Raw genomic sequence first — 17,858 nt, forward strand, 5'->3', positions numbered from 1 at the left:
TCGTGAAAAAGAACAAACACTCAGTAATCCCTGTGATTCCTGTGGCACATTTTCAGGTCTTGGATAATTTTTTCTAAAGCAAGAGAGAGAGAAGGAAGGAAGGGAGGGAGGGAGGGAGGGAAGGAGGGAGGGAGGGAGGGGGAGGGAGGTGGGAAGGAGGGAGGGAGGAAGGGATCTAAATTAGAATCCAAGGAATAAGTGACAGTATATCACTCATTACACTAAATATTAATAGATTGAATCAGCCATTAAAATCAGACTATCAGAGAGTATCAAAAACCTAATGCCAGCTATTTCTATACCCCAAAAAGGCATGTAACACAATGTTTTTTTAAATGGTTGAAAACAAACAAAAAAATAGGCAAATAATTACCAGGTAAATGAAAAGAAAAAGAAAGCAGGTGTGGTAATATAAATACAGATATGGTATCATTCAAACTGTTAAAAATCTTCTCAGGAAATTGAGATATGAGTATGTGTCAGTTTTATTTCACACCTGCTAAAAGATAGGAGACCTAAAACAGGCCAATTAAACATTTCTTATGAGGTTCAAACATTTACATTTAAAGAAGGGGGTAATTAGTTAAAATAAAAAAGAAACAGGCTGAAAAGAAAAGAACACCTGTTTGAGGATCATTAGACTCCAGTAGAAAGTCAGCTGTGTCGATGAGTAATTAATTTTCAGGAAGGGCCCTTAACCCCATTAAAATACATTAGAAATTGCATAAAGAAACTTCTTTCCAGTAACATGTTTTGAATTGTCTGACATGGACGGCATTTGGAACAAATTTTCTTTTACAAAGATTAAAAGCAGTAATCAGCAAATAGAGACACATGAAGTGATAACAACAAATACAATTTGTCTTAAATTTGTATAAACCATAAAACAAAGAATCTAAATATATTGTTTTAAATAAGAAAATAAATGTTTAATGATGTACTTCAATATACCCTTTTCAGAACTGAACAAGTATAGTAGAAAATAGGAACAAGTAATGTTATAACAAATGTAATAATTCATTCAATAAACTTGACTTAATACAGATAATTTTTCATCCTTTGAACAGAAAATATATACTTCATATATCCACAGAATTTGTATAAAACATCATGTACATTCATAAAGATAAAAAGCTTTATCCAAAGCATAACACCAAAAGATTGGAAAGAGTATTCATCAGACAGAACTGTTTCATTCTGCCTTCCACAATAGTCCTCATTCTAATAGATTGAGATCCCAGGAGCTAGACAGAAGGAAGAACCTTAAAGAAGAAAAGAGACTTAAAATTTTGTTTGTTTCCATATTCTGCAAACTGCCATCAGTTAAGGTGGAGATGAGACCCGGCAGGGGTGCTAATCGGTAATGGACATAGGTATTCCAGAGAGGAGCTGACCTGTCCTTCACCCATTCATTCATCTGAAAATTTGGGATTGACAGCCTCATTAGTGTCATTAAGTCCATGCGGCATGAAAGTCAGAGAACTGAGACAGGCACAGAATGAATAACCCTGCACAGCTTGAACCCCGACACCACCATAATCCCAGATGTCTGCAGGAGAGGCCTTGTAACAATGGAAAAGAGTTTGAAAATTGGCTGAGAAAGAAAAAAAATATTAAGCGTGTCTGCAGGGATCTCTCTGTTGAGCAAAAAAGGCTTGTAGCCTTCTGAAGCAGATGATGAGGAGTGCACCACCTAGACAGGAATCATTTGACCTCATGGCGTGGGGAAGCACACTGCTGTGGAAAAGTGAACTGAGTTATTTCCCAAAGCATGGCAGCACAGAACAAGACTGATCATGGCTGAGAAATGGGTATCTCGTCCTAGGTGATGCCTTACTAGTTTGTGTGGAGACTGCCTCCCAGCACAAACACTACCAACAGAGGTAATAGTAAACCTAGGTGGAGAGGATGGATAAAGGAGAAACAGTCCTAAGTTTCACTTTTCAAACATAACATAATAGAGGAATCAACTAAATTTCACTGAATTTGCAAATACGTATCTAGATTAATATTTCCACAACAGGCAGAATGGTGAGTATGGGTGGCAGGTCTCAGAACAAGAAATAAAAGAAAACAATTTTTAAGTTCCATTTTACATACCTGTACTTATGACTTGGGAAATTTTACCTGCTACACCATATTTTTACAAGATGTTTCCACTCTGCACCCAGATGGTCATGGGCCTTATTATACCCTACAAGTTGGCCTGTATCCTAAAGATAGATATATGTGAATTCAATTAAATACAAGTAAGAAGTTTCAAGAAGGAAGAAATGTTTTTAGTGTAAAAATTTTTTCAAAAATTAAATAAGTGCTAAGAAAATATACTAGATGTAGAAATGAGGAAGTTGTTTGTGATCTTGTTAAAATAGCATTTATTAAGCACTTAATACAGATGTGTTATGCCATTTACATAGATCATCTTATTTGCTTGACCCAACAGTTCTATGTGAATGATTATCATTAATTCTATTTTGTAACTGAAGAAGCTGAGGTACAGAGAATTAAGTAAGCTCTCTGGTCACACAGAGAATGACAGCCATGCGTCCAGCCTGGCACTTTTATCCAATTACCCACAAACTTCACCAGAACACCAACGACAAGAGTCATCCATCAGGTAGGAATCAACTTACACTGCAAAAAAAAAAAAAAAAAAAACCAAAAAACCGGAAACAGAAACAGAAAGCAAATATTTAAAGTAGCAGTTTGGGTTTTCTGTTTGTTTGTTTCTGTCTAATGTAAAGAAAGTATGGAGTCAAGAAAACTAAAGATATATGGTAACTTCGATGATCAGAAATTGTGCTCTTTTTAACATTCTGCTCCAGCATTCTGAAGGAATGACTCTCACCATCACACCCTCAAGAGGGCTGCCATAGCCCCAAGCATTAACGTGGCATTTCAGGCAGGTTAGAAGGGAAGAGCAAAGATTGAAAAGAGTCATGTGTCCTAGGAGCCAGTCTCTGACTCCAAATGCTTCTTCTTATATATCATTGGCCAAAACTCTTTCACATGACCACCTCTAATTGCAAAAGGCACTGGGAATTTTAGTAGGTAATGCTGCTACCACAAATAAAATTAAGATTCTGTAAGAACAGAAACAATGCATACTGTGTGGCAACCATCAGTCTCTACTGTAAGTGGCTTAAGTGGGAGAGAACGTGCAGTGCAGTGAACCAAGAGGTTATTTTCATATAAAGTAAATGACATATTTAGATTTTCCTTTACTTTTATGCAATAGCTGCTAAAATTTTAACTTTAACTAGAACATGTAACCTTTGCTAATATTTTGGTCTAAAGCTGTACCTTTTCTTAGACATGTGCCTCCTGGTTTTAATTCCGCAATATTTTTTCTTATATTTTCACACCCATAACACGTAGTCTCTTTTCTCACTTCTTAAAAATTAAAAAAACACTAAATTCTTAATTTTAAGATTTGTTGTCTTTTATATTCGTGTTTCTCATGCTTAAATCAATAGCAATTTTCAGCCAATTTTTACTGCTTGTTTTCCAAAGTGTTAAATTTTAGTAGAAATAAGAGTTTTGTGTGTGTGTGCATTTTTAGTCATAAATCATTTAACTAAATTACATAATTATAATAGCAAATGCAATTAGCATAAGATTTGGGCCACAACTCAACTGAGTCTACCAAAAAATATACAAAGGAGTAGCTGCGACCTATCTCATTTTGCTTGCCCTGAGTGTTGGCATATTTCATAGGGTAGATAAGTGTTGCTTAATCCATAGAGTCTAGGATGGAGTCTGCTAGTTGGCAATTGGAAAAGAGAATTTATATAAACTTGCTTTATTTACTTCTGTACTAGTTTTTAAGCTTGTGGTTTTAAATTGTAATTGAGATAAAACTGACATAAAAATATGTGCATATTCAATGTGTACAACTTGATAAGTTTGAAGGAAAGGATATGCTGTCACCATAAGCAATGCCATAAAATTAACCAACACCTCTAAAGGTTTTCTCCCTCCCCCTTTCTATATTTTTGTGCTAAGACATTTTAACCTAAGAGCTACCCTCTTAACAAAATTTTCAGTGTATGTTGTAGTATTAACTACCTACACTATACTATACAGTCAAGCTCTAGGACTTACTCATCTTGCATAACTGGAGCTCTGTATCCTTTGACCAGCAGTTCCCTGATTTCCCTTCCCCTCCCATTCCTTGATAACCACCAGTCCACTCTCTGCTTGTATGGGATTGGCTGCTTTAGATTCCTGGCATAAATGGGATTATGTCGTATTTATTCTTTTGTCTGGTTCATTTTACTGCACATAATGTCCTCCAGTGACAAGATTCATGTTCATCCATGACTGTTTATCCATGTTGTCCCAAATGACAGGGTTTCCTTTTTTAAGGCTGAATGATAGTTCATTGTATGTGCTTCATATTTGCTTTATTCATTCATCTGTCTATGGATACGTAGGCTGTTTGTATGACTTGGCTATTATAATTAATGTTGCAGTGTATGTGGGAGTGCAGATATCTCTTTTGAGATCTTGATTTCAAACATTTTTGGTATATACCCAGAAGCGAAATTATTGGATCATATGATAGCTCTATTTTTAATATTTTGAGAAACATCTATAGTATTTTACATAGCGGCTATGCCAATTGATATTATCACCAACAGTGTTTAAGGGTTCCCTTTTCCACATCCTTGCCAACACTTATCTGTTATTGCTTTTATAACAGTTATCCTATTGTTGTTTTTATAGTAGCCATCCTAACAGGTGTGAGGTGATATCTAATCATGGTTTTGACTTCCATTTCCCTGATAATTTGTGATGTGCAGCATTTTTCATGTACTGCTGGCCATTTGTATATCTAGTGAAAAATGATAAATATCTAGGAACAAGTGTTAGATTCAAAGATTTTACTAACTTCACATTCTTGCTTTTCACATTTCATGTTTATTTTTTATAAGTTTATAAATTCACTATACTATGGTCATTTCAGAAAATGATGCAACAGTGAGTAATGTGTTTGGGTTAAGGTCACAGAAAACTCCTTTCTACCAGCCTGAGCTCCTTAAGAGCTTGACCTCTTAGTCACTTTGTCAGCTAATGGTAAGAATAGAAACTCAATTATATTTCAGCCCCTGCAATGGGTATTATGAAGTTAATATGCAGAATTAATGAATTTGGAATTTCATGGATTTAAAAAAGAAAGGGGGACATGAGTGTAGGTATGGAAATGCACAGCATGGAAGAGAGATTCCTGTGTCTGCTATGAGAATCAACAAATATTTACTGTGGTTACCATGAAACAGATACAATATGGCATTACTCTCAGATTTCCACTCCATGTACTCTTTTACTTTAAATTAAACATTAACCAGTTTCCCAAACTAGTATTTATTATGAACTGCTTTGCTATGTATTAGCCTAATAACTGTACTATTAATTTAATTTGTGTTATACATACCTTATTTCCCTGCTCTTACCTATTAATCAAAATCCTAAATACACTTTACATGTGGTCCAAATTAAAGTTGCTGATTTTAATTTAATCTTTTAATTTCTAATGATGACACAGATGTTAATAAAAAATTTAATAGAAAGAACCTGTTGTGTAGGTTACTAGTTGTAAAGCTTCCATTGGTTCTGCTTTAGTTCATAAAGGAAAAATATTCTAACTCATTCAGAATGGAGAGAGTAGATTTGGGTATGCTTATATATTTATTATTTATTTCAAAATCATTCTCTACACTAGCTGAAAAGAAAAAAATATATTCAGCTTCATAGTGACCAGTGTTTACTGCACTCTAATTTCCCAAGTTTTATTCCATTTCTATATGACTTAGTGAGTCCCATCAACTATGGGCTATTAAACTAGCTAACCATCCGATGCCCTGATGCACATCCATAAGAGCCTACCTGGAAATGACTAGGCATTGGACAGAACCAACCCATCCAGAATATTCAGAACACATGTTATCTAACTGCGATGTCTAACCTCTGTCTGAGATCAACTATTTATAAGTCAAAATAGTAACGTGTAGTTTTAAATTCATAACCTCTGATTTATAGAGTGCTTACTATTAAGTAACAAGTATAACTATTATATAATACAAAAAAGACTATATCTTCCCACTTTGCACAGGAAATTACCTAAGCAAGATAAGAAAAAAATAGAAATGAGAATCTATAGAAAAAAAGCTTTCATTTATGACAATAATTCTAAAATGCAATACTATGTCGCTATCTTTAAGATATTTCAGTACCATTAATATTTAGCCAGCATTTGAAATCATTCCAAAGTTCATGAGCTCAATATGTCACTACATGAAGAGGGGACTACCTGGTCAGAAAAACTAAATTAGTGTACCTTCTACTTGGCAAAGAAAAAAAAAGTGTGTTTCACAGGGTGAATGGGGGGAGTGGTACTGAGAGAATTCCAGATTAGTCTGCACCAAGTTTTACATATGCTTCTCTATGTATGGCTAATGGCCTGGTCTGGGGCTCAGAAACACAAACCAAACTAGTATGACTTGTCAAAGCTGTTATCAATCAGAAAAGTCCATTTGGTTATCTAGAGTATTCACCATAGTGCTTATGTTTTGCATGAAAGAACAAGTAGTCTACAAGATTTTAGTGATTAAGAGAGATGAGTGATTTAAATAAGGAAGTAAACTCTTAGTTTTCCAAAGTTCTTTTGAAGAGTAGATATTTATTATTTGGGGAATGCTGTCATATTCTTCCAAAATATAATAAATACTATGTATTTGGTATAAAGAACATCATTTAAAACTAGAAAGGAAGCAATCACAGAATAGGCTGTCAGTACCTACCAAGAACTTGGCAATTGGCCATCATATAATAGATACTCATTTCACAGAAAATCTCATTTATATTTGAAGATCATCTTTTTTTCTCCTTTGAAAAGAAGAAGCAGAAAAGAGCAGCCTAAAGCCTGCCACACTCCCTGGGCCCAGGGCAACAACAAGAACCGGCTTCATGGGTGTATAAATCATTAATTTTTAACAAGAAGCCCCATATTTTTATTTTGCACTAGGACCCACAAATTTTGTGACTGGTCCTAACAAGGAGATGAGTCACAGAGTCTGTGCTTCAGTTCAGTCTGTGCTTCAGTTCAGTCTGTGCTTCAGTTTGTGCTTCAGGTGTAGATGAGCACGAGCCCTTTTTTTCTCCATCAATCTATTATTTCATTTTCTCCATTAATGTTCTGGCTCTAATTCACCCACATCCTGTTTCCTGGTCCTCTTACTATTAAAAAGGCATTGTATAGTCACAGATTTAGCAATTCTGAATAAGCAAATTCATATAAAATTCCCTTAACAGTGCTACACATTTATATTAATTTTAATTGATTATTAGTATTAATATATATGTAAATAGCCTTCATAATGCATTTTGTAGGAAGATCAAGTTAGTGTCAATTGAGGATAGTTTTATTTCCTAAAACTTATAAAAGATACAAAAAAGAATAATATGGTAAAGCATCAATTTTTCCCATAAAGGAAAAACTCATTTTACTGCAAATATTGGTACTAGAGGAATTGTAGCATTATTCATAAATATCAGAAATACAAATAAGTATATGCTTACCTGTCGTAAAATTCACGACCACTTATTTAAAAAGGCAAATGTTGCCCTGGCCGGTGTGGCTCAGTGGATTGAATGCCAGCCTGTGAATCAAAGGTTTGCCAGTTCCATTCCCAGTCAGGGCACATACATGCCTGCATTGCAGACCAGGTCTCCAATAGGGTGTGCATGAGAGGCAACCGCACTAAAAAAGGAAATATTTGGGGGAGTAATATATGATTAATTTCTTCATATTGGGAAATTCTTCAGTATAATAAAACTTCAAACACTTTTAGAACATGTATTTCTTGGTTTTGAGGGAAGTTTTTGCTCAAAATTTGTTGTCCTTTGAAATCCAGGGATCAGATGATAATTAATCCAACCCAGGTCACAGCTGAGAGAGGCTTTTTTCTCAATAAAGCAGATAACTGAATAGTGGCATAATATCATAAATGCTACAAACCCACCCTCACCCCACCCCTATCTCCAAGGCCCTCAAAATGCCTCCTCTTCTACGCACTGATACCTGAAATTCTTCCCCTAATACAGCTAATGGTCATGTAACATTGGCCATGTGCCAGGCACTCTGCTAAAAGCATTACCTATACAATTAATTCAATCCTCTGATCAGGTAGATATTATTTTACACATGAGAAAAAGGAGGTGCAAAAAGGTCAGTCATATGCTTGAAATCATACACCTAGCTGTGGTACAGTTAGGTTTCTATAGGTAACTGTTCCAAGTGGCCTGGGGAATATAGCCCAGCCCCTGATTTCAGAAAACCGAGGGAAGCGAGGTCGACACATAAGACCCACGCCCACAGATAGGTTCTCCCGTGGGGAATCAGGCCTGCATTGTACCTGGGCTGCTTTGAGGCTTGCTTTTTGCTAAAACTCCCTCACCCTGAATTAAGGAAGCAAACGTTTACTGCATATCTTGAAAGTAACTTCCTAAAATCTATGCTAAACCTCCCAAGGACTAGTATAACCAGTTCAACCACTTTTCCCTTTGTATTTGCAAATATCCTTCATCTGTGATGTGATTAGCAACATCCTCTCCTTTGTTATCTGTAAAAGGTAACCACCTAAAGTGAACCTATGCATAGTAAATGAGGACCATCCTCAATGCAATGTGCCCAGAAAAGCAATAAAGCTTGTCCAGGCAGGGGTCGGGGCCCTCTCTCAGAGAGTGACCATGCTGTCCCTTTTTCTCCACAGGACTTCTGCAGTCTGTGTGAATTTGTTCATCATGTCCACAACACACAGACCCCTTTGGGCTGGGGTCCACATCAGGTTTCCAGTCTAGAAAGTCTGCCCTGGGGCCTGTATTCTTCAGCAGTTAAGTCTGGCTGCCTCACAAGAGAATTTTATTCCTTTTTTGGGGGGGAAGTCCTACCCATTACTATGTAAATATTGATACTTTTGAATTAGGCTGCCCCAGTCATTTATAACTATGAAGGGAAAAGAACTTCCGAGGCAGCTTAAGGTGATGGGAGAGAATGGGAGGTTAACAGAGACCATGTGAAGCCTAGAAAACAAAGCACTGTGAAGTGTGGGCCTTCCTGCCCACACTCTCAGACCAGAGACTGCAGAACCATCTGTTGTCTCCCATCATTTGCAAAAGCTTCCATATGTCCAACCCAAAGAAATGGGGTTCATTATGGAGAGGATTATTATCATCAAAGAAAATAAAAAGTAAAAGCAAACAGCAAACAAGAAGTTATCAAAACAGCAACCAAAATGGAATAAATGATGAAAGGCAAGTGATCAAAGTTAACTAAATCAATACATTTCCATTGGTTAACGCCCAAGTATCATCCCAGTGTTTATCACTGGCACCATTGCAATAACATCCAGGTAAGAATGTCCAGCCAGTAGAAAAGTCTCAAAAGAATTTATCTGAGCCAGAATTTTGAGAAATGTCCAGAAGAAAAATTGAAAAAACCCTCCTGTGCAGAATGGCCATTTTTCAGCTTAATTTATACATTAGAAATAAAGGAAAAGATATAAGGAGGGTTAAATGACATCCATTGTATGAATGGGGGAAAGAGAAAGCAAAGTCATGAAATCTCTAGGATTGGGTAAAAAACAAAATGGAGAATGATGTACTCTTTTACATTGGTGAGTACAGGAGGGGTGTTTAAAATGTTAAAAATATTTAACATTTACAGTATGGAGAGATGGTATACAAACAAGATAACAATGAGGGGTTTTTGTGATCTCCTGCTCTGCTGCCAGAGGTCGTGCCTTTGAAGAGCCTGGGAAGGAAAATTACCCTGACATTTCAATTTCAAGGTATGTTATTCTAAATGCACAAAGACTGACCCTTCTCAAGGAAGCCACAAGTCAAGGACATGACTACCCACCATGACTCAGTTAGGAAATTTAATGTTCCGACCATCGTGTATGGAGACTTTCAGTCATCAGGTCTGTAAGGCCTGCGCTTTTCAGGTTTAGGATAGGGCCCATTTTCATTCACTCAGGTCAGGGCCCAAATCCTGAAGCTCTACCAGGGGGCACAATTCAGGTCATAATGTGTTAAAAATTCAATGGCTTTTCATGCATACCCATGATCTGGTGTTGTTCTTTATTTCTTTGTGGGAAATGGTATTCTAAATAACTTTATCTTCTTGTAAAGGATATAATTAATATATCCCTATTTGTATATGATCAGTGAATTATAATTCCAGCTAACTTGTACTGTGCAAGATATTAGAATTTTATAATAAACTTCCATTTCTTGATTTTTGAAGACCTGGACATTGGCATTATAACTTTTTAAATGGATTACGTATTTATTCTTCCAGATCTTATTTCAATGTCATGCCATCTTTTACTATATTTCCTGATACAAAAGCTTTTTGGTTTGCTTATGTGGGGGAGTAACAAACTTTCCTCTACCCTCAAGGATCTGCTGGCTTGTCACATAATCAAATAGGCATGAGACAGATGAGTAAGAGAAGATAACCACATTTGACACACACACATGTGTATGAGAAGCCCACCTCCACAAGAGAATCAGAGGCCCCACATGCAGGGAGGTTCAGAGACAGATAAGGGAATTGAAGTATGTAAGACTTCCTGAGCCAGGAATGGAGTAAGGTGTGTTGGGGGCTTCCAAGTGTCACTTCAGAATGATAAATAGCAGATGTTTAATAAATATAAATTTACCCTGCCCTATAGATTCAGTCAAAAAAAGAAAAAAGAAAAAAGGTCATCTCTGATAATCTCCTTCTAGTTGGTAGTTAAGGCAAGGAAAGAAGTTTGTCTTGAGCTCAAGGCTAAAGTTGCCCTTAGCTCTAAGCAATCTGCATACCACAGAAACACGTCTTAGGGTGCCTAGCTCTGAACCCCCATACTTACTTGTGCTAAAAGTTCAAAGATTCATTTCTTTAATTCACTCAAAATATTTACTGAGCACTTACTTCATATCAGACATCCAGTAGGTGTTTGAATATACCAGTGAACCCAACAAATGGGAGATCTCAGACCCCATGGAATTTATATACTGGCCACCAGAAAAATGGGTTTTAATTCCTTGATGCAGGAGTCATTTCATATTATGTAAAGAGACTCCCTTTCTATAGAGTTACTATGTATCTAGCTTCCTGACTGCTTTTGAAGGCTAATTAAATATATAAATGATATTAATGTAGATGTGCACTCTGAAATACCTTGTGGAGAGCAAGACCTTAAAACCCAGTTAGCAGTTTCATCATAGCTTTGTTCTGATAGATGAATAGGCTATCTTACACAAAGCAAAGTGAGAAAATGAAGAAAATTCCTTCAAAAACATGTATATTTTCAGGTCTCAGTAATTGAACACATTATTTAAACAAGTTAGAAAATATTTGCAATGGACTTTGGCGAGGAGAGGGAGCGTGACAGAGAGAAGAGGAGGGGGTTCTGCATTGGCATCTCTTCAATCTCGCCCTCCAGCCTTCAGGGACCTGCAGCTGTAAGGCAACTATATTCACGCTTACAGGCTTTGGCTTCTCATTTTAAAACACCCCACCACTATTTAGCTAACGACTGGTGTATATATTGAAAATACACATTGGTGAAAAATCCAACCCTTAGGTAGTATTTAGTATTCATTTTCTTCTGGTGTTTTTCATCTGTAAGTAAATGCACAAGTATAAATCAGCTAACCAAATTCAACAGTTTTCTAGGTTTTTTCAATATTTGTGAAACATGTTATAAGAGGTTCTGTATATATAAAACACTTCATAGAATAAAAAGTATTTAACATTTTAACCTTGAAGGATCCAGTATTTGTTTTTAACAGTTGAAATAGATGATCAATTTGACAGACACACACAAAAATACAGCATTTATCAAGGACAGTAATCCCCAAAAGGACGCCATACTTCAAAAATTTCTTAGTAAATAGTGCCACCATGTGGTGTTTCCTTTTTAAATGAATTAAACATTTCATTTAATAATGGAAAATGACAACATTTTTCTTACAATATAACATTACAAAAAACTTTAGGGACAATATTTACTAAAATGCATAAATATTCACTAAAAGGGTTTATATAAATAAATCTTTTTGTTCACTAAATATTTTTATGTGTATATTTTACAATAGTTTTACTTATTTTCATGTAAGAGAATCAATCCCCCTTTAAACCTAACAATATGTCACTGAAAAAGAAAACGAGAAAAACGGAAAACATAATGGCAAAAAGCAGAAGCTAGTTTTTAAAAGTACTGGTTCCAATTTGGTGGACAAAGACTATAAAAGTACTTGGAAATGCACTTTAAAATATAATTACATTTTTTGTGCACCTATTGTATTTCACTTTTTTAAAATGTTTAAGTTTATTAGATTTAGTTTTTCTTTATATTTCCAGATACACTAAGGATTTAAACTATAATTAAATTAACAGACAACCTAGAAGGAAACCTACAATGTATTTAATGTAAGGTTTCTTCTTGTATTCAAAGAAGAAAACAAAATAAGTTTAAATATTTCCAGAAAAGATAAAATTCAATTTACCATTTTTTATTTGGAAAATCTTTATTGGGAGACATTCTTTTTTACACCCTAACCACCTCTGCCACTTGACCATTTAAAGACGTTTCCTGTGAATTTGTTCTCAACTGGAAATTGAAGAGTGATTCTTTAACTTGTATGGGTCCCTCCTTACCTGATTCTTCCACACTCAGTAAACATTTCTGCATCACCCCTATGTACAAGCTAACAAGGAACACCTGTTTACAGGCATGACAAAACTTTCTAAATACTGGGAAAAACAATGTGGTAAATTGGCAAGTTTGAATAAGAAAACTACCATTTTATTTTAATTTAAATGAATACATTTTATGTATTATATAAAAATGTAAAATAACTGGATTTTAATTTAAAATAATAATTTTATCTCGCTAATATGTGGTGATCAATCCCCTTAACTCTTCAATGAAAGTTTCTTGAATGGTAGAATGCTATCCTAAATACATAGTTTTTTAGATGAGACCCATCTAGCATGTGGGAGAAAAAATACAGAAAGCTTCAACTAATAAAAAAACTTTTATTAAAAAGAAAAATTAATCTCAACAAAAACTAAAAGTGATTTCAAATTGTTTTCAACCTAGTCTAAAGAGGATTTTTTCTGAAAGAAAATTATCTTAAAAAAAGTGAATAAATATTGAAATCATATTAATTATTGCATAGTATTTTTTTCCTTGCAAGTTTTGTTATTATTAGCATTATCTTCAGACATCTCATGTAATATCTGCCAGTTCTTCTGTCTCAAACAAGATAGCTCTTATGTGATAAATTACTTCTTTTGTCACTGAAATTCTATGGGGAAGGGTAAGCTATCCTAGTAACTGCTATAAGTCACAACTGTTAGTAAAGGTATTGTGACTAAAAAGCATTATTTTTTCCTGCCTAATCAATAATCTTTAATATCTAGTCTTATTCTGTGACTAATTATAAGCACAATGTTACAAATGGCAGCATAGCAATGATTACTCTAAAATGGGCATGGGACCAAAAATAAAAATTTTCCTCTTAAGTTTCTCAATTCTTCTGCCTGGACTAATGATCAAATTAACACGAGACACATTAACAGGAGAACATACCCAAATTTACTATGCATGTACCTATGGAGATCTCATAAGAACATGAGACCTGATGACACATTGAGCTGAGGAGAAAGGCGGGTGGTTGTGATCTGAAACTTCAAAGTACAGAATGGCAATTCACATGGAGATACAAGAGCAAGTGTTTGGTAAATAAATGTTTGCCCAGCCATCTTTAACAGTGGGACGCGAAGAGGACTTTGACCAAAGGGCCCTCGCTTGGTCCTTCCCTGTCTGTGACCCCAGAGCAGGGCCTCCATCTAATTCCTTTCAGGCAGTTAGAGGGCAGAGCGAAGGTTTTCTCTGAGTGCTTATTTCTTATAAATAACCAGCTTAGAATAATCACTATCCCAAAGAGGCATATTTTCGGGTGGCAAACTGTGCTCCTCATCATAAGCTAAAATACCTTTATTTGTGCACTCATGTTTTTATTTAAGGCTAAAAATGTCAGAGATGTGAAGGAAAAAACTATTCTCTCTTTTTTAAACATGACATCAAAATCTGTATATCAGTGGATGCAGATAAATCGATGAAAAATATTATACAGAAAAATGTCATTACAATGTACAGGTGGGAAAAAGGCTAGTATCTCTGCTGGCCAGTGATTGAGTGAAATGTCAGAACAAATTTGAAAAGTCAGTAAGACCATGTGCTGAGTGGAAGAATTCTTCTGCATTTCACCCCACCCCCTTCACCTGTTCATCATAAAATTGGAACAAAAAGGGAAGATTATTCCAAGGAATTAAAATAAATTTATAATAAGTTACTAAATCCTAGGTTGTTTTCTCAACTGTACTTAATAACAAATGTAAACTATTTAATAGAGGAAATTTCTTAATAATTCAGGCTGGGCATACATAGTATAGTGATGCAGACACTGGCCCGCAGTGTCCGCATCATTATGGATGAAATGAAACATTCACACAAACTACCAAGTCCTGTGGAGGAAAAGGGACAGCATGGCTTTTCTCTCAAGGGGAGCAAAAGCCTTGGCCCTTGCCGTGACCGGCCTTTATTGGGTTTCTCAGCACATTACATGATGGTCCTCATTTACTATGCACAGGTTTACTTTAGGCATTTACCTTTTACAGAAAACAAAGGAACCAATGCCACTAATCACATCACAGAAGAGGGATATTGGCAAATGAAAAGGCAAAAGTGGTTGAACTGGTTACACTGATCCTTAGAAGGTTTAGCATGGATTTTAGGAAGTTACTTTGCAGTAAACACCCTCAATTCAGGGTGAGGGAGTTTTTTAGCAAGACCAAGACTCAAAGTGGCCTAGGCACATCGCAGGCCTGATTCCCCACAGGAGAACCTATCCATGGGCATGGGTCCTGTGCATCTCTGAGTGAAAGCTGGGCCCATGCCATGCAAAACGGTCTCCTATAGTATTGAATACATATTTAAAAAATATTGTACAGATGATTAGCTTAAGAAATGATACTAAGATAAATCTGGCACAAATGTAAAGTTATCATTTGGGTAAATTTGAGTTTTCTAATACTTTTTATTAATTTTTGAACTCTTATTATTTTCACCAGAGATATTTACTAGGCATCATTAAGTATCTGATAGTGTACTAGCTTTTGAAATCTACTCTCTAAAAAAAAAGTGAAATAAATATCACAATTATAACAAGCTTCTATTATATAAAAAATTAAAAGTCATTTTAAAAGTAATCCATTCTCAATAGTTTTTAGTAACCTGTGGCTTTTTAATATTACTTATAAACTCTATTTGTTCCATTCCCTTCTTTTTCTTACACTTTGGCTAAGATTAATATAAAACTTAGAATTCTAGGACATTTAAATTTACTGATATCAGAATTTCCCAAGGATAAAGACTGACCTTTTCCTACAATTTCAAAAGGAGTGCAACTTCCTAAATTCAAAGTATCAGCAATGAGTCAGACACAAATTGACATAGTCAGTATTTTTAAAGCAGAAGTTGGAAAAGTTTTTGTTTTCTTGAAGGATTGCCTGTTATGTGTGTGTGCACATATTCCATTTTGCTTCACTTTTATAATAATGCTATCAAAAAGCTTGGAGAATGCTAAAGTTTAGCTTTTAAATCTTGCAAATAGTATCTATCTTTTGTAAAAAGTTGCTGATGCAGGGTTATTGGTTTTCATTTTGTTGTTCTTACATAATTCTACTTTGTTGTTTGTCCCCATAGATTTTCAGAGCAAAATAAAGGAAAGGGAAGTAGAAAATATTGGAAGTTTCACACATGGGATACAAATTCAGTAACTGGAAAACAAATGTTGATTATAAATAAAAGATAACTATGAAGAGAATAAAATGCAAACTAAATAATTTTTAAGTATTTGCTAAATGTTATTTCCTGCCTAAGGCACTGATCCTCAATCTCCTTTCCCCTGGTCAAAAGAGAGAGAGTGAAGGAAGCATTAAAGAGGTAATAGCTCCAAATTTAGACTGTCTCCTGAAGAAAACTGCACAGAGGAATCGCTTCCTTGGTTTGAAGTGCGTTTGTGCAACAAGTAATCCAGTGAACAAACAACCAGGAAACACGGCCCACATGTGGGGAAACAGACCTGGTGATCTCCCTCTTTCTGGACATGTACATCTTTGTCATCACAGCTATCTCCCAGGTACACTGCATGCAAAATGTATCTTTAGTGCTTGAGAACACCATATACTTCTTCAAAATTTTCAATTATACTTTCTATATAATATTATTTTGTATTAGTTTCAGGTGTACAGCATAGTGGTTAGATAATCACATACTTTTATTTTATTTTAGAAATTCAAACTACTGGTTAGAGCATATGAACTATTATGAACTATTCTTTGTCAGTACGCTTGTCCTGCCAGCATGCTAAGACAGCATATAAACATGTTACTACTTATGCTTGAAGCAGTGCCACAGTATAGTGTATATCGTAAGCACATTTATTTTTCAAGAGACTATAAGTTCCCAAGGACTGTAAGATACACATAAATATACATATTTGCTCAAATAAAGGTGACAAAATATTTGGTAAATTTAAGGCATGAATATATATATATATGACAAGAGGAGATAAATATACATATCCACTTTAGTATAACGTACACCCATTCCAAACCCTTCATTATATTGTGGGTTGTGTGTGATTTATCCTATATTATTCCTATATCATGCTTCTCTTGACAGTCTTTCATGGCATTTGATTTCTTTGTCTTCTTTGTAACATGTTTCTGTGAGCATATCTTCTGTGGTAATTTTTTAAGTTTTTTATTATCAGAACTATTGAGATGTGATTTACATACAGCAAAAGGTACCACGTATTTAATATAGACTCTTCCCAAGAACCAAAAGAGGTTCCCTCTGGACCCCTTGTAGTCATTTATCCGATCCAACCCTATGAAACTAACACTGTATTTTATGTCATTTTGAAATAGTTATTATTTTTCTAGAATTTCAGATGAGTTGAGCCATACAGTGCGTCCTTTTTTGTTTTGGTTTCTTTCACACAGCATAATGCTTTTGAGATTTAGCCATGTTTTATGTGTGTGAATAGTTCATTTCTTTCATTACTAGTAATATTCCATTGTATGGGGATAACACATTCTCTATACCTACTTACCAATTGGTGAATATGTAGTTTGTTTGTTTTTTACTTTTTATCTCCTATAAACATTTATGTTTGCCTTTATATATGTCCATAGATATATATTTTTATTTCTCTTAAATAAATGCCTGGGAGTGAAATTGCTGTATAAGATAACAAACATCTATAACTTTGTAAGAGATTGCCAGACTGTCTTCCATAGTGTTTGTGCCATTTTATATTTCCACCAGCAATACGTGAAAGTTTCAGTTCTGCCACTCCACCGCTCCTCAGCCCAGACTTGACACTGTCGGCCTTTTATTCTGATGGGTATGTAGTGGTGTCTCCTAGTAGTTTTAGTCTGCATTTCTCCGATGGCCAATGACATGGAGCACCTATTTATGTGCTTACTGGTCATTGACATATCATTTTTGGGGAAGTCTCATCTAAACTTTTGCCCATATTTTAGTTGAATTGTTTCTCTTCTTAATATTAAGTTATAAGCTTTGTTAATGTGTGGACACAAGTCTTTTGATAGACACATGTTTTACCAATATTTTCTCCCATTTTATTAAAGATGTCTTTAAAAGAGCAAAAGGTTTTAATTTTGATTAACTCTAATTTATTGATTCCTTTCTCATACAAGACATGCT

The sequence above is a fragment of the Phyllostomus discolor genome, chromosome 3 (genome assembly GCF_004126475.2).
Source record: "Phyllostomus discolor isolate MPI-MPIP mPhyDis1 chromosome 3, mPhyDis1.pri.v3, whole genome shotgun sequence".
NCBI classification, from domain to species: domain Eukaryota; kingdom Metazoa; phylum Chordata; class Mammalia; order Chiroptera; family Phyllostomidae; genus Phyllostomus; species Phyllostomus discolor.